Below are 22,550 nucleotides of genomic sequence, written 5' to 3'. Positions count from 1 at the left end.
TAGGTGCAGATCCTAAGGAGAGAGCTGCCCCATCATACCTCAAAAAGGGCCCGACTGAAACTAAGGACAATTGGCAAAACAAGCAAGGGTGCTGTTTTCCTGATGAACTGGATACCAGCACAAAGGGGAAGGAGACCAACACAGAGAAAAATCAACTCCTACCAAATCAGAGAGCCAGAGCCTCAAAGGCCCCCAATACTTCAGCACTGAAGCAGACCAAAAATGAACCCAACATGGATCAGGGAAATTTTGCGGAAGAGGGGGCAAAAAGAATGTCAGAGTCACATGTTGGGTCATGATATGCAGACATTTATCGTACCAATAACTGTGGGCTAACTGCACAATGCATGACCCATTTACATCAACAAGGAGGGGCCATTGGGAGGGGGTAGATCATGGATGATCCTAAACAATGGTACCAAACTGCCTGTATTTGCTGAAAAGAAAACTAATAAATTAATAAAAAGAACATAAGCAAAATAATTTTAAAAAACTGTTAATAAGAGCATAAACACGCAAAGAGATTTGTAAAGATAGGCTGGGAGTGGTGGTGCACACCTTTAATCCCAGCACTCTGGAGTCAAAAGTAGGGGGGTTGCCATGAGTTTGAGGCCAGCCTGAGACTACATAGTGAATTCCAGGTCAACCAGGACGATAGTGAGACTGTTATATAAGGTTATTTGTTGTAATTAGTTATTAAAATTCTTTAAGTCATGGCTAGAGAGATGGCTCACTGGTTAAGGCACTTGCCTGTACAGCCTAAATACCCAGGTTCAATTCTATTGTACCCACATAAAGCTGGATGCACAAACTGGCACATGCATCTGGAGTTCATTTGAGACAAACCTCCTCTTTACATTGAATTATAACATTTTGCAGAGGCTAGAAGCCCTAGAGTGCCCAATCTCTTCTCTCCTCTCCTCTCCTCTCCTCTCCTCTCCTCTCCTCTCCTCTCCTCTCCTCTCCTCTTCTCTACTTGATAATAAATAAAATACTTTAAAAAATTCTTTAGGTAAAAACTAAATACACTGAATTAAGTAGCACAAGAAGTAGGAAGGGAGACTTCCTAACTGGCCACAGTGCATAAACATTCCACAGACTTTCCACAGTTTCCTCTACTTTGGAGAGATGTGCTGCTACTAGAAGGCAAGGTTCTCCCGCCAGGCAGCAGCATGCTACCCAGGGAACACCAGTCACCAAAGGCGACAGAACTCAAGGCTTCTCAATCAGAAGCCCAATACTGGGAGACAGATGAAATGGCTCCTAGGCATTGCCTGCTCTCATTGTACTCAGTGCCGAGCACCAAGACTCTGCACACTGTAGGGCTACCGCAAACTGTCTCTGCCTGGTGCTATACATCTCCAGGCTTACAGACAGGGTTCCTCTCATCCTAGAGAACAGTGCCCCATACAACTTGTGAGTACCACCTGTTCCACTCCAAGAAAAGGTGAACCACCTTCTCCCACCAAGGTGATGACTGCTTCAAAGGGCCAGATACTGCAGCTGTGTGTCCTGAATGTGTACAGTTCTGTGATTCACGCTCTATAGCTCAAGCTGTACTGTGGGCCACAGCTAGGCCTTCTGGCAGAGTCCTCAGGAGTCACAGGCCTGGGACTTAGTCCTCCTACACTGGGCACCATAAAGCCACATGACAGGGAGTTGCCTCCACCTGGATGTGAGTCACCACTTCTACCAGAAAGCTCTAAGGGCTATCAGGAGGTCCCTGCCCTCCAAAATGGCTTTGGGAATAAGAATTTTGTGTTTTATTCCTTTACCAAATGAGCCATTTAAAACCTGACAACTGGGCTGGAGAGATAGCTCAGCAGTTACGTGTTCTTCTTGTGCAAGCATGAAGACCTAGGTGGGCCAGAAACTGCATGAATTAAATCTCTAGAACCTGTGTAAATAGCTTGATGTGGCTATGCATACCTGTCACTCAAGTACTTCAAAGGAGCAGAGACCAGGTAATGCCCAGGGCTCCTAAAAAGCAGCTAACTCTATTATCTCTGGCTCAAAGAAGAAATGGCTGAAGAGAGGTGAAGCAGGAAACCCAATGTTCTGTTCCATTTACCGAAGATGAGTACATAGGGAGCCACAAGTGTACATAGACTGTACATACCATACCGTACGACATCACACCACACCCCTCACATACTACATATGCACACACACAAAACCACCCAAAAATATATAAAACAGAACATGACAATTTTATACTTTTTTTTTTTTTTTTTTTTTTTTTGGTTTTTCGAGGTAGGGTCTCACTCTAGCTCAGGCTGACCTGAAATTAACTATGTAGTCTCAGGGTGACCTTGAACTCATGGCAGTCCTCCTGCCTCTGCCTCCCTAGTGCTGGGATTAAAGGCATGCTCCACTACACACAGCCCAATTTTAGACACATTTTTATATGAAAACTTTGCTGATGCACTGTAGCCAGTTAGATTTTATATAAATGTCTCCAATATGAGTGTAGTAGAAATAGGTCTTGGGGCTGTAGAAATGCCATAGTGATTAAGGCGTTTGCCTGCAAAGCCAAAGGACCTTGGTTCGATTCCCCAGGACCTACATGAGCCGGATGCACAAGGGGGCGCATATGTCTGGAGTTTGTTTGCAGTGCCTAGAGGTTCTGGCACACCAATCCATTCCATTCCCCCCATTTCCCCCCTTCTCTCAAATAAATAAATAAAGCTTTAATAAAATAAATATGTCTTAAAACTTGTTTGGATGCTGCATTATACATTGGGTTAAAGTCTATTGTCAAAAGCCACATCCTGAGACATTGTCTTTCGATTAGAAGAATTATTATTTCTTTAGGCATATCTGCTGAATTATAGAGTAATTGTGAAATTCATTTTACTGGAGAAATATTTAAATCTTTTATATAATGTAGTTAATGAAAATTTTTATTGCATCTATCCTCTTCAGTCTTCTGGACTGGTGGTTAAATAAACAAATGACACCATAAACAATGAATTGTAGGGCTGGCGGGATGGCTTATAAGTTAAGACATTTGCCTGCAAAACCAAAGGACACTGGTTTGATTCTCCAGGACCCACATAAGCCAGATGCACAAGGCTGCCTATGCATCTGGAGTTCATCTGCAGTGGCTGGAGACCCTGGCACACCCATTCTCTCTGTCTCTGTCTCTGTCTCTGTCTCTGTCTCTGTCTCTCTCTCTCTCTCTCTCTCTCTCTCTCTTTCTGACTCTCTCAAGTAAATAAAACCTTAAAAAAATACCAGGCATGGTGGGGCACACCTTTAATCCCAGCACTTGGGAGGCAGAGGTAGGAGGATTGCTAGGAGTTCCAGGCCACCCTGACTGCATAGTGAATTCCAGGGCTACAGTGAAACCCTACCTTGAAAAAAAAAAAAAAAAAAAGTGACTTGTAGAGCCATTCAAGGCCATGCTGAGACTAAATAGTGAATTCAGGTCAATCTACACTAGAGTGAAAGCCTACCTTGAGAAACAAACAACAACAACAAAGGTGAATTGTCATCATTGACTAAGGCTTTCAGCTTACTTATCCAAAGACTTACCCATTAATTCTTAGAAACCCAAGATCAACCTTATCTGAAAAACACCAATTACCTACATATAAAATAGATTCTGCCAGGCATGGTGGCACACGCCTTTAATCCCAGCACTTGGGAAGCAGAGGTAGGTGGATTGCCGTGAGTTTGAGGCCATCCTGAGACTACATAGCGAGTTCCAGGTGAACCTGGACTAGAACGAGACCCTACCTCAAAAAAAAAAAAAAAAAAAAAAAAGAGAGATCCTGTGCATTCTGTTAAAAAAATGCAGAAAAATTTTATGAGTCATATCTATGAAAGGAAATTTTTATGAGATTTTAAAATAGTAAGTGAAGATTAATAATTGGTTTCTGAGTCTTTCCATGGAGAACTTCTGGAAGAGACAAACATAACTGAAGAAGAGCTACAAGCAGGTGATGCCATCAACTGGTAAAGACATCACATGGCACGGTCCCTTTAGCCTCAGCAACATTCACCCTATCAGCTACTTTTAGCCACCTATAAACTTTAGGGGAGTAACTCTTGTATTTGTACTTTTCACCTCAAATGTGGGCCTACTCCTTCTGAAGACATGTGCATGTGGATGTCAGAAAAGCTGGGCAATACCTTCAACTCCATGAGCAACTGAGAACCAAAAGTAAATTAAATCCCTTCAGCATCATTTCTAACACTCAATGTTTTATGATATATTTCTTAAATGTACTATAAAATATAAAATAAAAATATAAAAGAGCATATTTATGTATCTTAAATCTTGTCTGAAATATTTGAGATTATTTTGGTTTATTTTCCTAAATGATAGAAGTAATTGTGCTCTTATTTTGCTTGCATTATCACTATTTACTTATTTATATCTCCTACCTAATTTAAACTAAGACTTCATATTTTAAAAGATTCAGATATTTCATCGTTTTCATGAAAGAATTCTCATTAGTCAATATAGTTTGGATTTAAAAATATCAATTTTTAGATTTGTAGAGACACATTTTAAATCTTCCACAAGAAATTATATTTGGGAGCACCTAGAGCCAAGAACAATGGTACTTCCTTCTAAGAAAAAGGGAACAATATTAAGTGGATCCAATCACTGTGTTGCTATTAATACAAAGATGCAACAAATTCCTAGACACAATAATCTTCTTGTTAAATTTTTCTGTTATTTCAGGTCATAGCATAACTTTTCCTGGTGCCCATCTGCCCTACAAATGTGGCTTACCCCACAGTGTGGTACCCCAAAATACCTATCAATCACATAGTTTCTAATTTATAATTTGATGGACAGAAATTCCAGATGATCTAAATACTACCCTTGAGCCCACACAATTCTGTGGAGCTCTATAAGTACACTCAGACTTCTGCCTTTTACTCAATTGACTTTTGTTATAAATGCCTAAAAACTTTGGGTTAACTGTTTTTATTCAAATTACAGAAAATGGTCTCTAATAATAATAGCATGTGTGGTGCTTTTATTAAAGTTAGTCAAATGCTAAATCCAAATGATAGCCCACAGGTGATACAGATATTAGACAGGCTAAATTTGCTTAGAAATAATAATAAAGTCATACCTTAGAAATGGAATTATGTTAAAAATAAGACATACATAAAAAGTTATTTCATTAAAAAAGAGGCAACTTGTAACCTAAAAGAAAGCACTAATACCTTAAAATGTCTACATTTCCCAATTAAATGAGTATTATAAATGTAGCATTCATGATACAGCTTGCCATGATTAGAAAACGATTAAATAATGTTTCTATTTGGCCAGTGGGATGAAAATGGGCAAAAAGTGATTCTTTTCTGATTGTAATTTTTCTTTTTCAGTTATTGTTATTTATTTATTTGCAAGTAGGGAGAAAAAGGGCACACAAGGGCCTCCAGCCACTGCAAATGAACTCCAGATCCAGATGCATATGTCACTTTGTGTATCTGGCTTTTCTTAAGTGCTGGGGAATCGAACTCAGGTTGTTATGTTTTGCAGGAAAGTGCTCCAACTGCTAAGCCATCTCTCCAGCCTTGATTGTAAAAATTTTTAAATGAGGTTTCCTGATACCCACACTATCTATGGAACCATGATTTTGGCCAAGTCTGACCTCTTGTCTCTACCCCTGTGACTAATGACATCTGGGATATGATGAAAGTATGATTGTGTTCAGAAGAAATTCAAAATGATGCTGTATTGTTATCACATTTCTTCTATAATTTGATTACATTTTCTTCTCCCAAATAGAATCTGAGGTAATGCAAAACTAATAAGATGAATAAAAATATTATGACAATTTGGACTTTAATGATCAAGCTTCCCTAAAATTAGAACTAGCCACTCTATGAAGTTGTAGCTATAAGATAAAATTGGTCAAAATGAAATACTAAAATTAAGAAAAAAACTAAATGCTCCAATAAAATATTTCATACACTGTGAATAACTATAAACATAGTGAAAAAGTAAAGAAGCAGATGATTGTATATATATCATATATGATTTATAGATTATTTTGGTTGGTTAAAAGTTATTCTTCCCTTACTTGCTACCTTTACTTCTTTAGGTCATGCTACATTCTTGGTTATTTTCACCTCAGACACAACACCATATCAGTGCAGGGTACAGAGAGAAAAATCATTAGACCCAGATCATGATGGCTAGCAATAATGACATAATCCAAGGTCCTTTTCCTTAATGACCTTAACAAATATTTTTCTTTCCTGAAGATGGCTTTTCTACTTAACCTCATGTTTATCAGATTTTAGAAATGAGCCTTCCTATTGCTGTGAGACTTAGCAGTTGTATTCTACATGCACAAAATATAAAACTTGGCCACCAGTGGTAACCATGAATTGCAGTTCTAAAACCACTGGTGTCAAAGATTCTATATGGCTGATGGACTGGACTGATTATAAAATTATGATTCAGACAGTTGGGATGCCATAGATCCAAACTCTGACATGTATAAGAGCCATCTTTAGTTTCCTTATGAGACATTCCTTGCTTGGCTGTGTGAGCCCTAACATCCTTTTAACTAATATATTTAAAATATATTATCAACAAAACACTAGCTTCCAACAACAAAAAAACCCACAAAAAATGCCATCATCTAACATCTGCAACCTTGACTTATGACCTTCATTTATCCTGTGGTTATAAAAGTTCATGCCACTGCTTTCACAGTGAAACATGACACTAGGGGCAACTCAAGTCTATATTCCCAGACCATAGTCACTTCTCTCAGGCTCAGAATGCACTGTCATTTCTTTTGAGGTGAAAGTTGTACTTTGCACTGAAACATCTATGTTAAATGTACTATAAAGTAGCCTGAGATAATGTGTGTGGTAAAGTTCCATAATGTGAATTGTTCCTTAAAGTAGGATATTTCTGATTATGATAAATTTATCTGGACTTCTGACATCAAAATCATGAAGTCAACTGATATCTTTCTTACAAAAAGCTAACCCAGTTTTAGCTCTCATCGATTAGCAAATCATTTTGCAAATAAAGGACTTTTCATGCAGAAAATAAATATCTTCTTTCCTATGGAAACTAACAATACATATTCAGTAGTACAGAAGGCAAAAGATTTTATATAAGCTTTTTTCTTTTAACCACAAAACTGTGAAAATACCTCTAGCATGAAACTAACATGTCACCAAGGTATAAAGTTTCATTAGCTTTGCTTTGGGCTGCTTTTTCATCTATAACTCAAGAATCCATTCTATTTCTTCTCTAGTATCACAAACCTACCCTGGAGTAGTCACATGACTACCTTCTGAGCCTTCATTTATTCTAGCATTTTAGCAGAGTGCAAATTCAAAATTCTTACAGTCATTGCGAGCTTTCTGGTCAGTCTATGTAAAATACATTTAGATAATTATTCTGCTGTTCTGCTGTTGGTTAACTATTCATATGAGATGAAATTATTGTGTTTTCTTCTTCATGCAAAGAAAGCATTAATGGCAGAACACAGCCATTAAGATAGGATACCATAGAGATTTTGAGGTGGTTTTCTGTGGCTTTTTTTCACCCTGGCTTTGCACACTTGCAGGATAACAAAGGGATATTATCAATCCTTTCTCTAGAAGGAGTTAGCATAAGCAATTTTCAGTTCCAATCTATTGATACATTTCTCAATATTAACTAATATAATAAAATTACCCATTTTACTCTAAAAGCATAGGTTTATTTGTGAACAATATCATTTACCATTTTGCAGAGTAATAGACATTTGTTGGCACAATGAAACTTAGCCTTTAACATTTAGTATAAGAGCCTAAAACAGACCCCTTTAGCATGCATTGGATAGATTTAATTTCTTGTATACATTTACCAATGACAATGCTTTCTACCTTTTAATTTTCAAATCAAGGATACATGGAAACAACTGGAAAATTATTTCTCTGTATATCATCTTCCCAAACATACTTTTGAGAATATAGGAGGACTTGACCTTGTAGTGATCCAAGGTAGAAAACAATGCAAACTATTTCTAATAAATTATCATATGATAAAGCCTAATGGTTATTGAAACATTACTTTTACACTATGCTTTTACTCAAAAAATTTCATGTAGCCTAGTAATATTTTATAGTACATAATTAATCAGATCATGATTTCCACAAACATTTATTGTGAGATTATTTTGAGTAGCTATTTACAGGTAAGTGGCAGATGTAATCTGAAGATCACTGTTGTCATAAAGGAGTTTGCAATCTAGCTAGGTGGCTGCCATCCATATCCATGACCATAATTATAGCACAATAGGATGTATTCTAATCCAGAAGGAAAGAAAGCAAAACTTCTTCAATGACAAGATGAATACTCCTTTTGTCTTATGTGAAAAACAGGACAAAAGCCCTTGTGATCAGTTAGTTGTCTATCCTGAGTAGTCAGACGTTGCTATACAGAATTAATTATTTTAATGCATAGTGGTGATGGGAAGGGGTTTCTCATAGACAAAGGTATGTTATTCTTTCAGAAGCTAAGTACTAAATACCTATTACTTACTAGAAAGGATTTTAGTACCTAGTCACAGGCAATGAAACTGGAGACAAGGTTTATCCTCTGTAGGTAGTAAATGTTAGTGATAATAGAAGTCAATCAAAAAAAATTATAGCCTCAGAATTAGCAACCATCAGTGTACATGGTGATGATTCCAGAACCCCTATAGGTAAATTATCTCTAAATACTCAAGTCCCTTATGTGAAATGTGTAGTACTTGTATCTAATCTATACACATCCTTTTTGGATATTTGAAACTATATCCAGAACACTTATAGCAACAAACTAAATGTGAATCTTGTTTATTTAATTGTTATACAACACTGTTTATGGAGTGCTGACAAGAAAAACATCTGCACAAGTTCAGTAACATTGATGCAACCATTCTAACCTTAACTGCATTTTAGGCCCAAAGTTGGTCAATTATGTAGAGGCAGAAACAACGGATAGATAGAGAGTCTTTGTTATAGCAAAGCATGTTCAATGTGCTGCAGAGGCAGGATAGAGGGAAGTCTATGTCCTGCAAAGCTAACAGTAGGGACTGAAGGCTAAGATAAGAAATTGGGATGTAATTCCAAGAATTGAGGGAAGTCAGGAGATTATAATGAGTAACAATGTGATATGTTTTGTATTTTCAAAGATTTCTCTGGCAAGCTTCTTAAGACTAAGAAAAAAAGGAAGAAGGATGACGATAGAAGTAGCACTGACAACAATGGTTGCAGCAGTACGTTGACAGGCTGAGAGATGGAGGTAACACGTCAGTCAATATGTTACATGTGGTAGATGGGTGACTCAAGGTTCAAGAGCTCACACTGAGCATACAAGCTTATATTCCTCTGTTTTACCTTTCTTCTCTTATCACTAGTGAAACATTTGTTATATCACTTAGAACACTAGGTACTGCTAGGAGAAATGGGTAAACAGATTTCTCTATAATAGGGCAATTTTATATTACATGCATAAGATGGTAATGTTCATTCTTTAGTATGGTTGTTTCCATGCTTAGATGATCACCAGCATTAATTCAAATGGAAATGACTAACATTCATTTGATGAGTATGTTCCTATTTAGGGATATTTTACCAAATTGTTGAAGAAGCCATGATAGTGTCTTCAGGTCATTAGAATACTAACTACTTTTGCCTACTAAGGAATTTCATAAAGCTTATGACAAGACTGAGGAAAGTTGATCAGAACTGAGCAATTTGTTATTATTCTTTGTCCCCAAACTATCCCTCCTCTTTCTTAAAATAACTCAGTTACCTCTTCAAGGTATGTGCAAAACTAAAGTATATTTTTTCTTTTGTAATCCTTAGTTTACATTATTAAACTATTCTATAGGCTTTGTGGGATCTTTTTCTATTAAGTTTTTTTTTTTCCATTTATGACACTAATTCTTCCTAATACATTCATTCCTTTTGACTGATGGTGAAAAATCTTGTTTATGATAATATCTCTGTTAATTAATTGTCATAACAAGGTAACTGGTATAAATAATTTATAGGGAGGGAAGTTTATTTTGGCACACAGTTTCAGAGGTTTCAGTCCATAGCTACTCCCTTTGAACCTATGGTAGCCCAGTATAACATGACTTGAGAACATGGTGGAGCGAAATTACTCACTTCATGGAAGGGTGGTTGGTAGAAAAGAGAGAGGAAGGAAGAAGCCATGTTCTTAATACCTACTTACAGGGTGAGTCTTCAATGGCCTAACTTATTGCCACTGTCTTCTACTAATTCCATTCAGAGGACCAACCCTTTAATGCACAAGACTTTTGGAAAATTTTCATATCCAAACCATAGCAATATCTTTTCTAAACAAAAGGAAAAAATATCTATTGAATCCATGCACCTTTGAAGACTTCCACTGCCATGTTCTTGGGCTTCTTATGTGTTCTATCACATTACCTTCTGATTTCTGACTATTCTTCAAGGTTTCCATATAGTTCATAAATTCTAAAACAATGAAAGGATAATTATAAAATGATAGTTCTGTTGATATAGAGTTGTACATATTATCTCATTTTAGTATGCTCAGTTTTATGGGAAAACTTAGAAAATCTAACTTATTTGTCCAAAGTCACATAAGGAATAAATTAGGGCCAGATCACAGATTGAAGCTTACCTGTTCAACTCCAGAGATTATTATCTTCAATATCTAATTATTTCAAACAGGCTGTTAGTTTGGCTGATATGACATACTCATGTTTAAAACCATTGCCTCTGTCTTAGGAAAGAGAGTAGTAAAACCAGAATTTTCTATGAAGGATTAATGTCCTCCAGGCCCAATGCTGCCATTGCATCTCTTTCTCTGCTGGATATTCAGTCTTTCCCTTTCTACTCACTTCTTCTCACAGTCCTGAGAATATATTCAAATGACCACACTTAAACTTTCTCTTTTAAAATCTACCCACTTTATTATTTGTATTTATTATTCCTTCACCAACAAATTCTTCAAACATTCTTGTATACAGTAGGTTTTACCTATACATGTGTTCTATATCAACAGATTCAACTAAACACAAATGAAATGTTTCATAATGATCACATCTGTATTGAACATGTATGCACGTTTTTCTGTATGCTTATTCCATAAAAAATGAAGTATACAGCTACTGATATAATGCATACTATAAATAGTGTAGAGATGATGTAAAGTATACTGGATGACATGTATAAGTTATATACAAATATCATACCATTTTATATAAGGGACTTTGAACATTTGTGTATTTTATTATCTATGGGGTGTGGGAACCAATCCCCTATGGATAGCAAGGATAGCTGTATTTTTTTTAATCATTCTTGAAAAGATTCTCTGCTTAGTTGAAACTTCCATTAAAGATCTGATATACCCTAGCCTACTGATTTTTCTAGGGCAGCCTCATTCTTCTGAGTCCAACACATATATCTAGCTACCTGTGGGATAGTATGCTTTCCATTATTTCTGCTTTCTTACTCTTTTTTTTCTTTTTATTTTTTTTTAATTTTTAAAGTTTTTATTAGCATTTTCCATGATTAAAAAAAAATCCCATTGTAATTCCCTCCCTCCCCACTCCCCACACTTTCCTCTTTGAAATTCCATTCTCCATCATATTACCTCTGCATCACAATCATTGAACTTACATATATACAATATCACCCTATTAAGTACCCTCCTCCATTCCTTTCTCTTCCCTTTATGTCTCCTTTTTAACTTACTGGCCTCTGCTACTAAGTATTTTCATTCTCACGCAGAAGCCCAGTCATCTGTAGCTAGGATCCACATATGAGAGAGAACATGTGGCGTTTGGCTTTCTGGGCCTGGGTTACCTCACTTAGTATAATCCTTTCCAGGTCTATCCATTTTTCTGCAAATTTCATAACTTCATTTTTCTTTACCGCTGAGTAGAACTCCATTGTATAAATGTGCCACATCTTCACTTCCACACATCAGTTGAGGGACATTTAGGCTGGTTCCATTTTACAGCTATTATAAATTGAGCAGCAATAAACATGGTTGAGCACGTATTTCTAAGGAAATGAGATGAGTCCTTTGGATATATGCCTAGGAGTGCTATAGCTGGGTCATATGGTAGATCAATCTTTAGATGTTTTAGGAACCTCCACACTGATTTCCACAATGGCTGGATCAGATTGCATTCCCACCAGCAGTGTGGAAGGGTTCCTCTTTTTCCACATCTCCGCCAACATTTATGATCATTGGTATTCCTCATGGTGGCCAATCTGACAAGAGTGAGATGGTATCTCAATGTAGTATTAATCTGCATTTCCCTGATGGCTAGTGACATAGAACATTTTTTTAAATGCTTATATGCCATTCGTATTTCTTCCTTTGACAATGCTCTATATAGTTCCATAGCCCATTTTTTGATTGGCTTGTTTGATTCCTTATTACTTAACTTTTTGAGTTCTTTGTATATCCTAGATATTAATCCTCTATCAGATATATAGCTGGCGAAGATTTTTTCCCATTCTGTAGGTTGCCTCTTTGCAGAGCAAAACCTTTGTAATTTCATGAGGTCCCAGTGATTAATCTGTGGTTTTATTGCCTGAGCAATTGGGGTTGTATTCAGAAAGTCTTTTCCATGACCAACATGTTGAAGGGTTTCCCCTACTTTTTCCTCTAGCAGTTTCAGAGTTCCAGGTCTGATGTTAATAAGATCTTTAATCCATTTGGACTTAATTCTTGTGCATGGAGAGAGAGAAGAATCTATTTTCATCCTTCTACAGATATATATCCAGTTTTCCCAACACCATTTGCTGAAGAGGCTGTCTTTTCTCCAATAAGAATTTTGGGCATTTTTATCGAATACCAGGAGGCTATAGCTACTTGGGCTTACATCTGGGTCCTCTATTCTGTTCCACAGATCTACATATCTGTTTTTGTGCCAGTACCACACTGTTTTTGTTACTATGGCTCTGTAGAATAGGTTAAATTCAGGTATGGAGATGCCACCAGCCTTATTTTTGTTGCTCAGTAATATTTTAGATATTCGAGGTTTTTTGTGATTCCAAATGAATTTTTGGATTGTTTTTTCTATTTCCATGAAGAATGCTTTTGGAATTTTGATAGGGATTGCATTAAATGTGTAGATTGCTTTTGGTAAGATTGCCATTTTCACAATATTGGTTCTTCCAATCCAGGAACAGGGGATGTTTTTCCACTTTCTAGTGTCTTCTGCAATTTCTCGCTTGAGTGTTTTAAAGCTCTCATTGTAGAGATTCTTTACTTCCTTGGTTAGGTTTATTCCAAGGTACTTTTTTTTTTTTTTGATGCAATTGGGAATGGGAGTGATTCTGTTATTTCATTCTCTGTGTGTTTGTTGTTAGCATATATGAAGGCTACTGATTTCTGTGTATGTTTTTTGTATCCTGCTTCACGGCTGTAGGTTTGGATCAGCTCTAACAGTTTGCTAGTAGAGTTTTTAGGGTCCTTTATGTATAGAATCATGTATCTGCAAATAATGATAACTTGATCTCTTCCTTTCTAATTTGTATCCCTTTCATGTGTATCTCTTGCCTTATTGCTATGGCTAAGACTTCCAGAACTATATTAAATAAAAGTGGGGACAGTGGACACCCTTGTCTTATTCCTGATTTTAGTGGAAAAGCTTCCAGGTTTTCCCCGTTTAGTAATATGTTGGCTGTAGGCTTGTCATAAATAGCCTTTATTATATTGAGATATGTTCCTTCTATTCCCAGTCTCTGTAGGACTTTTATCATGAAGGGATGTTGGATATTGTCAAATGCTTTCTCTGTGTCCAATGAGATGATCAAGTGATTTTTGTCCTTCAACCTATTTATATAATGTATTATATTTATAGATTTGCATATATTGAACCATCCCTGCATCTCTGGGATAAAGCCTACTTGGTCAGGGTGAATGATCTTTTTGATATACTCTTGTATTCTGTTTGCCAATATTTTATTGAGAATTTTTGCATCTATATTCATGAGGCAGATTGGTCTGTAATTTTCTTTTTTTGTTCTATCTTTGCCTGGTTTTGGTATCAGGGTGATGCTGGCCTCATAGAAGGAGTTTGATAGAATTCCTTCTTTTTCTATTGCCTGGAAAAGCTTAAGAAGCAATGGTGTTAGCTCTTCCTTAAAGATCTGGTAAAATTCAGAAGTGAATCCATCTGGGCCTGGGCTTTTTTTAATTGGGAGATTATTGATAACTGTTTGGATCTCCATGTTTGTTATAGGTCTATTTTACTGAATAATCTCATTTTGATTTAATTTAGGTGGACATATAGATCAAGGAAATCATCCATTTCTTTCAGATTTTCATACTTTGTGGAGTATATGCTTTTATAGTATGTCCCTATGATTTTTTTAATTTCTCTGGCATCTGTTGTGATGTTACCTTGTTCATCTCTGATTTTATTAATTTGTGTCTCTTCTCTCTTTCTTTTGGTCAGATTTGCTAAGGGTTTATCAATCTTGTTTATCCTTTCAAAGAACCAACTCTTTGTTTCATTCATCCTTTGGATTGTTTTCTTTGTTTCTCTTTCATTAATTTCTGCCCTAATCTTTATTATTTCTTCCCGTCTACTGATTTTTGGTTTGCCTTGTTCTTCTTTTTCCAAGGCTTTAAGGTGAAGCATTAGGTCATTTACCTGTGACCTTTCTAATTTCTTAATATAGGCACATAAGGCTATAAATTTACCTCTTAGAACTGCCTTCATTGTGTCCAAGAGATTTTGATATGTTGTGTTCTCATTATCATTTGACTCTATGAATTTTTTGATTTCCTTCTTGATTTCTTCATTGACCCATTCATCATTTAGTAGTGTATTGTTTAGTTTCCATTATTTTGTGTATGCTCTACAGCCTTTCTTGCTACTGATTTGTAGTTTAATTCCATTGTGGTCAGATAGAATGCAAGGAATTATTTTAATTTTCCTGAATTTGTTAAGATTTGCTTTGTATCCTAATATATGGTCTATTTTAGAGAATGTTCCATGTGCTGCTGAAAAGAATGTATATTCTGCAGCCATTGGATGAAATGTCCTGTATTTATCTGTTAGGTCCATTCCTTCTATGACCTCATTTAGTCCAGATGCCTCTCTGTTTATTTTTTCCTGGGATGACCTGTCAATTGATGAGAGTGGGGTGCTAAAGTCACCCACTACCCGTGTGTTTGGTGTTATCTGTGACCTTAGTTCTAATAGTGTTTATTTGATGAATTTGGGAGCCCCCATGTTAGGTGCATATATGTTTAGGATTGTAATGTCCTCTTGTTTGTTGGATTGTGCCCTTAATCAATATAAAGTAACCTTCCTTATCTTTCTAGACTAACGTTGCACTAAAGTCTACCTTGTCTGATATAAGGATAGCAACCCCTGCTTCTTTTCTAGGCCCATTTGCTTGAAACACCATCTTCCAACCTTTCACCCTAAGATAATGTCTATCCTTTGTAGAAAGGTGAGTTTCTTGGAGACAACAAATTGTGGGATCCTGCTTTTTAACCCAGTCTGCAAACCTATGTCTTTTCATTGGGGCATTGAGGCCATTGATATTAAGAGATATTATTGAAAGGTGTGTATTTATATTTGCCTTTTTTTTTTTTTTTTTTTTTTTTTGTGGTTCCAGTTCTATCTGTGCTCTTTTAACAAGTATTTGAGTATTGCTTGTTTTTTCTAGGTTCCTTATATGTGTGCTTTTCTTTTTCTTCAGCATGGAGGATCCTATCAAGTATTTTCTGTAGAGCTGGTTTTGTCTTCAGATACTCCTTTAACCTGCTTTTGTCATGGAATGTCCTGATTTCTCCATCTATTTGAATGGATAACTTTGCAGGATAAAGTAACCTTGGTTGACAGTTGTTATCTTTCAGAACTTGGAATATATTACTCAAAGCCCTTCTGGCTTTAAAACTTTGTGTTGAATAATCTGCTGTAATCCTTATGGGCTTACTTTTGTAGGTAACTTGATTTTTCTCTCTAACTGCTTTCAACATTTTTTCTTTGGTGTGTGTGTTTGGAAGTTTGATTATAATATGGCTAGGAGAGGTTTTTTCCAGTTTTTGTCTGGCTGGGGTTCTAAAGGCTTCCTGTATCTGTGTTGGCACCTCTTTCCCAATTTGGGGGAAGTTTTCTTCTATGATTTGGTTGAAGACACCTACTATGCCTTTGGAGTGGAATTCTTCTCCTTCCACTATGCCCTGAATTCTTATATTTGATCTTTTCATAGTGTCCCAAATATCTTGAAACTCTCACTCATACTTTCCTATAAGTTTGTCTTTCTCTTCGTTGGACTATTAGGTCTGCCACCTGGTCTTCTAGCTTAGATATTCTGTCCTCCCCTTCATCCATTCTACTGGTGAGATTTTCTACAGAGTTTTTTATTTCATTAACTGTGTTCTTCATTGCTAGTAATTCTGACTGGTTTTTCTTTATTATTTCTATTTCCTTATTTATGTCTTGTATTGCCTTCTTTATATCATGAAATTGGTGTCCTGCATCTTCTTTGATTCCTTTGATTTTCTCTTTAAGTTCCTCTTTGACTCCTTTGATTTGTTCTCTGACTTCTTTGAACATATTTACAATCATTCTTTTGAAATCTTTCCAGCATTTCCTCTAACTCATTCTCACTGGAGGTCATTTCTGATGCATTAATACTTTTAGGTGGATTTGTATCGTCTTGCTTTTTAGTATTTCTTGTGTTATAATGTATATATATTTGCATCTTGGATTAAGTTAATGCTTGGATTTTCTAGTTAGCTGGGTATTCTTAGCTGTATCAATTGGTTTGATGTTATATATTTTCAGGGTAGGAGCTTAAGGTGTTAGATGTGGCTCTTAAGACTCTGAGAGTATCTGCAAAGGTGCTCGTAGGGGTTGAGTTTCCCTGCTATGGGGGTATTCAAGTAGGCTGAGTGGAATAAAATACGGGTAGATTCTAAAAGTTAACTAAACACTGTACCCATTCAGTCAAAAACAGCCCCAACTATGTATGCCAGAGTAGTTATTATAACAACCAGGTCCTCTATCAACATAGAGGTTAAGATTTCTGGTCTGTTGAGGGATCCAAGTCAGCTTGTGACCAACTGAGACCCTTCCCTGGTGCAAACCTAGTTACCTTGGATGAGTTTGGTCACAGTCATGTTGCTGCCTGGGTCATTGGGCTTCTGTTGTGATTTCTGGAGCTGGGCACTGGCTTTTCCTGCGGGGCAAGCCAAGCCTGACAACTGTGGCCCTGAAGATCAGCACACCTGCTGCTGGAACTGCTACTGCTCAAGCTGCCTCTGCTGGGTCTGTCAGCAGCTGAATCTGTTGCTGCTGGGTCTGCTGTTGTTGCCGCTCCTGGGTCTGCTGTTGCTGGGTCTGCTGCTGCTGCCACTCCTGGGTCTGCTGCAGCTTGGGCCGCTGTTACCGGTGCCAGAGCCGCTGATGTTGCTCCCGAACTCTGCTCCTGCTTGGGTCCCGCTGTCCGCTCAGGTTGGTGTGGCTGGGTCCCGGGACCACTGCTCTGTTCGCCGAATCTGGGCTCAGGTGGTGGGGGAAGGGAGGGAGCCACAGCTGCTCTGGTTTTTTGGCTGCTGCACGTGTGCTTCTACCTCATGGTCTGCTCCTTTGTAGCTCACTGCTGCTCTCCCTTCCTGGTTCCTGAGTTGCGGAGAGTGACTGTGTGAGGGGAAGCTCCCGCACCTGGCTTTTTCTGCTGCTTGAGCTGAGCCTGGTGGCTTTCTGGTGCGCTACCGCTGCAGCAGTTGCCGGAGCTGCCGGGGCCGCTTTTGCCGGCCTGTGTGGGCTCTAAATGCTCTGGCTCTCTCCTACTCTCCGCTGCTGCTTCAATTTCCTATACACCTCACTTTTTAGTAAAACTGTGTATTTTGCTGAGTTTTTTTGGTCTTTCCCCCCCCCAGGCTGCTTTGGCGTGGTACCTACGCCGCCATCTTACCCGGAAGTCAGTTTCTCTTATTCTTGAGTGCAGGAAACACCTTTCTTTCATTCCAAATTTACACTTTTCTATCATATCTTGAGAAACAATATCAGGTTTTCACTCTTATGTTTCTGGAAGATTCTCTAAACTTAAATTTTCATTTTGACCAGCTACTCTTTCTTTTTATTAGACAAAATCACTTTTAATAATACATTTAATATAATGTATAACAAGATTTTGACACATGATCACATGAAAAATTATTGATATTTTATATTCTTCTTTTTCATCCTAAGTCTTTAGAACTTAGAGAGTTTAAAAAAATTTATTTACTTGAGAGAAATAAAAAGGCAGATATAGAGTGAGGAAATCCACTGCAAACAAACTCCAGATGCATGTGCCACTTTGTACATGTGGCTTTACATGTATACTGGAGAAACATAGCTGGATCCTTTGGCTTTGTAGCAAAATGCCTTAACCACTAAACTAGCTTGCCATCCCAGAATTTAGAGTATTTTTTTTTTTTTTGGAGTGTCATTGTAGATTAGGGTTTTTTTTTATTAGTTTTCTATTCAGCAAATACGAGCAGTTTGCTACCATTATTAAGCTAATCTGTGACCTGCCCCCTCCCCATTGGCCCCTCTTTGTTGAGGTAAATGGGTCGTGCATTGTGGAGTTAGAGTATTTTAAAATACACACCACCACCATGTATATGCGAAAGGAGTTGCTTTATGTTTCTTTATATCTTAATTTAAAAAAATATTTTATTTATCATTTGAGAGAGAAATAGAGAAAGAGGCAGATAAAGAAAGAGAGAGAGAATGGGTGTAACAGACCCTCCAGCCACTGCAAATGAATCGAATTTAAATAATTCCCCCAACACCCTCTTTTGTCTTTCCTGAGCTGAAGCCTCTCTTCTTTCCTACTACTCCCTTCTGTATTGTGATGACTTTTGTTCTCCTCACCCATTATCCATGAAATGCTCATTGACAGATCTTTTCCAGGTAACAACAGTTGCTATAAAGCCATTAATAAAATGACCACTTTCTCTGTCTGGAAGATAGCGTTCTAAAGTATTTCACACCATCTTTTGGCTCTTAGATTCTTTCTGCCACCTTTTCCTCTATAGTCCTTGAGTCATTGAAGAGAGAGATAGAGCTATCTCAATTAGTGCTGAACATTCAACTGTCACCACTTCTCAACACTTTTGATGAGTTTTGAGTTTCTCTAGCAGACACAATCACCTGAGAAGAGAAACATCTCTAACCAAAAGAGAGACCAACACTAATACCTGGGCATAAACAGAAGTATTTTGAGGACAGTTCACTGGGAATAATATATCTGTGTATACAAACAGCAGTAGTACCTTAACCCTAATATCTTAATGACCTTCTCAGTTAAAGCTCTTTTTGAAAAATAATCTTATTGATTTATTTTCAAGAAGAATGAGAGAGAGAGAGATGAGAAAATTAAATCTGGGTCACTAGGCTTTGCAGGCAAGTGCCTTAACCACTGAGCAATCACTACAGCCCAAGACACAGGTTTTTGATTAGATATTCAATATCAGACATGAATTCCCTTCCATTAAGTAAATCTCAAATTCAGTCAGAGAGCAGCTGTTTGGTCACCCCATAACAGACATGCCACTATTGCACTAGTGAGCACATCTTGCCTGGATGGTCACTTCTGTAGCTTGCAGTGTCCACTGCTGGTTAAGACTGGTGATGACTTTTAGCCTCAGAAGGCTACATGGCACTTTCTAGCACTGTGACTATTAGTCATCAAGGAAAAGGCTTCCAGCTAAGTTGTAAATTGATTTCTCAGTGTCCTGTAGCTGATCCATGTGGTGCTTCAACAATAGAGTTTTACCATCAAGTTCCTGTAGTAAAGCAAGATCTTTGACAAAAGGCTGCATTGTTTTGGGGCCCTCCCTGACCAATAACTCATTGGGAGTTATACTATCACTAGAACTGAAATTTTTCCATAACAACCTATGGCTTCTGGGCATAGCATAATTAACACCATGGGGTATTTCTGGCCAAGCATTTCCTTCTTCCATCATTTTATTCACAAAATATCCTATTTGGCCTAGAGAATTCAAATATCTTCTCCTCTATTACTCAGTTTCCTAAATGTTCCATATCAATGTGTATTTTATCAGAATTCCAGTTAATTCTCTAAATTGTCCCATGAGGGTCATGCCTACATGTCTAGCTTCCTCCACTGAGCTATGAGTGTTAAGGGAAGTAACTTTGTTAAATACATTTATTATCACTAACATCTAGAAAATAGTAGGTGATCAATATGTTTAGAAAATATTTTTTTGTCTTCTGTTGATGAATCACACTTTTGGGCTCTATAGGCCCAAACATTTATTACTTCATCTCTTTAATTTACATTCATTTTTCCTATTAAACCAGAACATTTTAGATAGTATTTTAGAAGCCCTTAGTGGCCCTCCATTTCCAGAAATGCCAGGTGCTAATTCTTTAACAAGTTTCAGAATAATCACCCCTGATTATACCTAATTCATAGTAATATCTTCCATTACATGGCTGGAGATATGGCTTAGCAGTTAAGGTGTTTGCCTGGAGGACTCACATAAGACAGATGCACAAGTGGCACATGCATCTGGAGTTTATTTGCAGTGGCTACAGGCCCTCCTGGCATGCCGATTCTCTCCCTCTGTCTGCCTCTCTTCTCTCTATCTCTCTCTGATTGCAAATAAATAAATTAAAAAAAAAACTATACTTTCCCTACATGAACATGGCCTTCTGTGTCTCTTTTTCTACCTTCATTGCATTATTCTTCCAGCAATATACTTATTCTCCGCTCACACATTTCTTACATATTTCCCCTCCACCTGAACACATCTGTATAGCCAAGGTGAATCTCACCCTCACTGAGCTAACCATCTCTGTTGACCCTTAATATAATGCATTACTTTCTAGTTGCTGTGCTATTTATAGAATTCTGTCTTGATTCGTGGTCAAGGAAGACTGAAATGAGGAGATAGGCTTTACTTGCCTCTAAACCTTAGTATGGATCTGAGGAGATTGCTCAGTGGTTAAAGTTTGTTGCTTAGCCTACTGGCCTAAATTCAGTTCCCAGCACCCATGCAAGTGTCTGGAGTTTATTTTCAGTGGCAAGCGACCCTGGGGTGTCTCTTGATCTATATCCACCCATACCCATTCCCTCTCCACACAGATAATCTTTTTAAACTCTTGAAAACTTAGTACAATATTAACTTGCTGAAAACTAAGATGTACTTAGAATATGTTTATTATTAAGATTATTAACAACTAAATATGTTTAAAAATTATAATAAAGAAAAGCTGGGTGTGGTAGTACATGCCTTTAATCCCAGCCCTCAGGAGGCAGAGGTGAGAGGATCACAAAGAGTTAGATGCAACCCAGAGACAGCAGTGAATTCCATGTCAGCCTGGGCTAGAGTGAGACCCTACCTTGAAAAACCAAAAGAAAAAAAAAGATAATATATTTGCCTTAAAAATAAATTACCTTTCAGCTAATTTTCCCAAACTTTATTTTTCCAAACAAAAAGACATGACAAATACTGTCAGATTCTTTGCCCTGTGATTGAAAACATACTCTCCCTCTTCTTCAGATAAAAGCAAAAATAAAAAGGAGAAACAAGTGGTTGCAGCACACTTGCACTGGAAAGCTGTCAAGTTCTGTCCCTGACATTAATTGGATCATGCACTGAAAGTAGGAACTGATGGAAAAAGCAAGAAGAGATGACTAGGGACAAGCAATGGCATCCTGCCTTTCACTGGTGATGGAAGTGATACCCAAACAGTTATCTTTTATCTTATATGAACAGGTGGCTTCAAACAGCACACACTGCACACAGCCAGATTGCTTATCCTTACCTCTGAGCACTTAGGCCAGGTTGAGAAATCAAAAATTAAAATTGAAACAACAAAGAGTATTTCCTAGGGGGTAAGCAACTAAGCTGAAAGCAATTATAAACTGATGTTAAGACTCTGCTGTGTTTTTTTTTTTTTTTAATGACTTGCTATAGAGGAGTAATTTTATGGAGAAATGGTTGAATATTGTGGGGGAGAGAACATTCATGATTTCTGCTTTCACTAATAAAAAGAAAAGTAAAAGATCAAATGAGGAGAAAGCCATTCATTGATTATATCTACCACCTACAGCAATAGAAAATTACTATTCAAAGAAATTCTGTTAATATTTGCACAGTTGTATTAAAGAAAAATAACTAACAAATTTCACCTGTCTATGATATCTGCAAAGCTATTCCTAGGGAATCAAGATGGTTAATTGATTATAAAACATATTATTTAAATCTTCAGAGCAATCAAACTTAGTACATATTGTGTTTGATCTCTGCAGTAATTTGAATATAAAATGCCCTCACCTGGCTTCTATATTTAAATGCCTGATCCCAAGACTGGTGTTGGTATTAGGGAAGGCTGTGGGACCTTGGAGAGCCTTGCAGGCAGAAATGTGTCACTGAGGATGGAATAGTGTGCAGCAATGTGATGTCAGCTTCCTGTTCCTGTCATTCTTTCCCTGAAACAATGAACATGACTCCCTTGAACTATAAGGTAAAATGATCTCTTTCCTTCTACAACCTGCTTCTAGTCAGGTATTTGTTCACA

This window comes from Jaculus jaculus, chromosome 4 (genome assembly GCF_020740685.1).
Source record: "Jaculus jaculus isolate mJacJac1 chromosome 4, mJacJac1.mat.Y.cur, whole genome shotgun sequence".
Taxonomy (NCBI): domain Eukaryota; kingdom Metazoa; phylum Chordata; class Mammalia; order Rodentia; family Dipodidae; genus Jaculus; species Jaculus jaculus.
The sequence above is the reverse complement of the archived record's forward strand: the minus strand, read 5'-3'. Positions refer to the sequence as shown.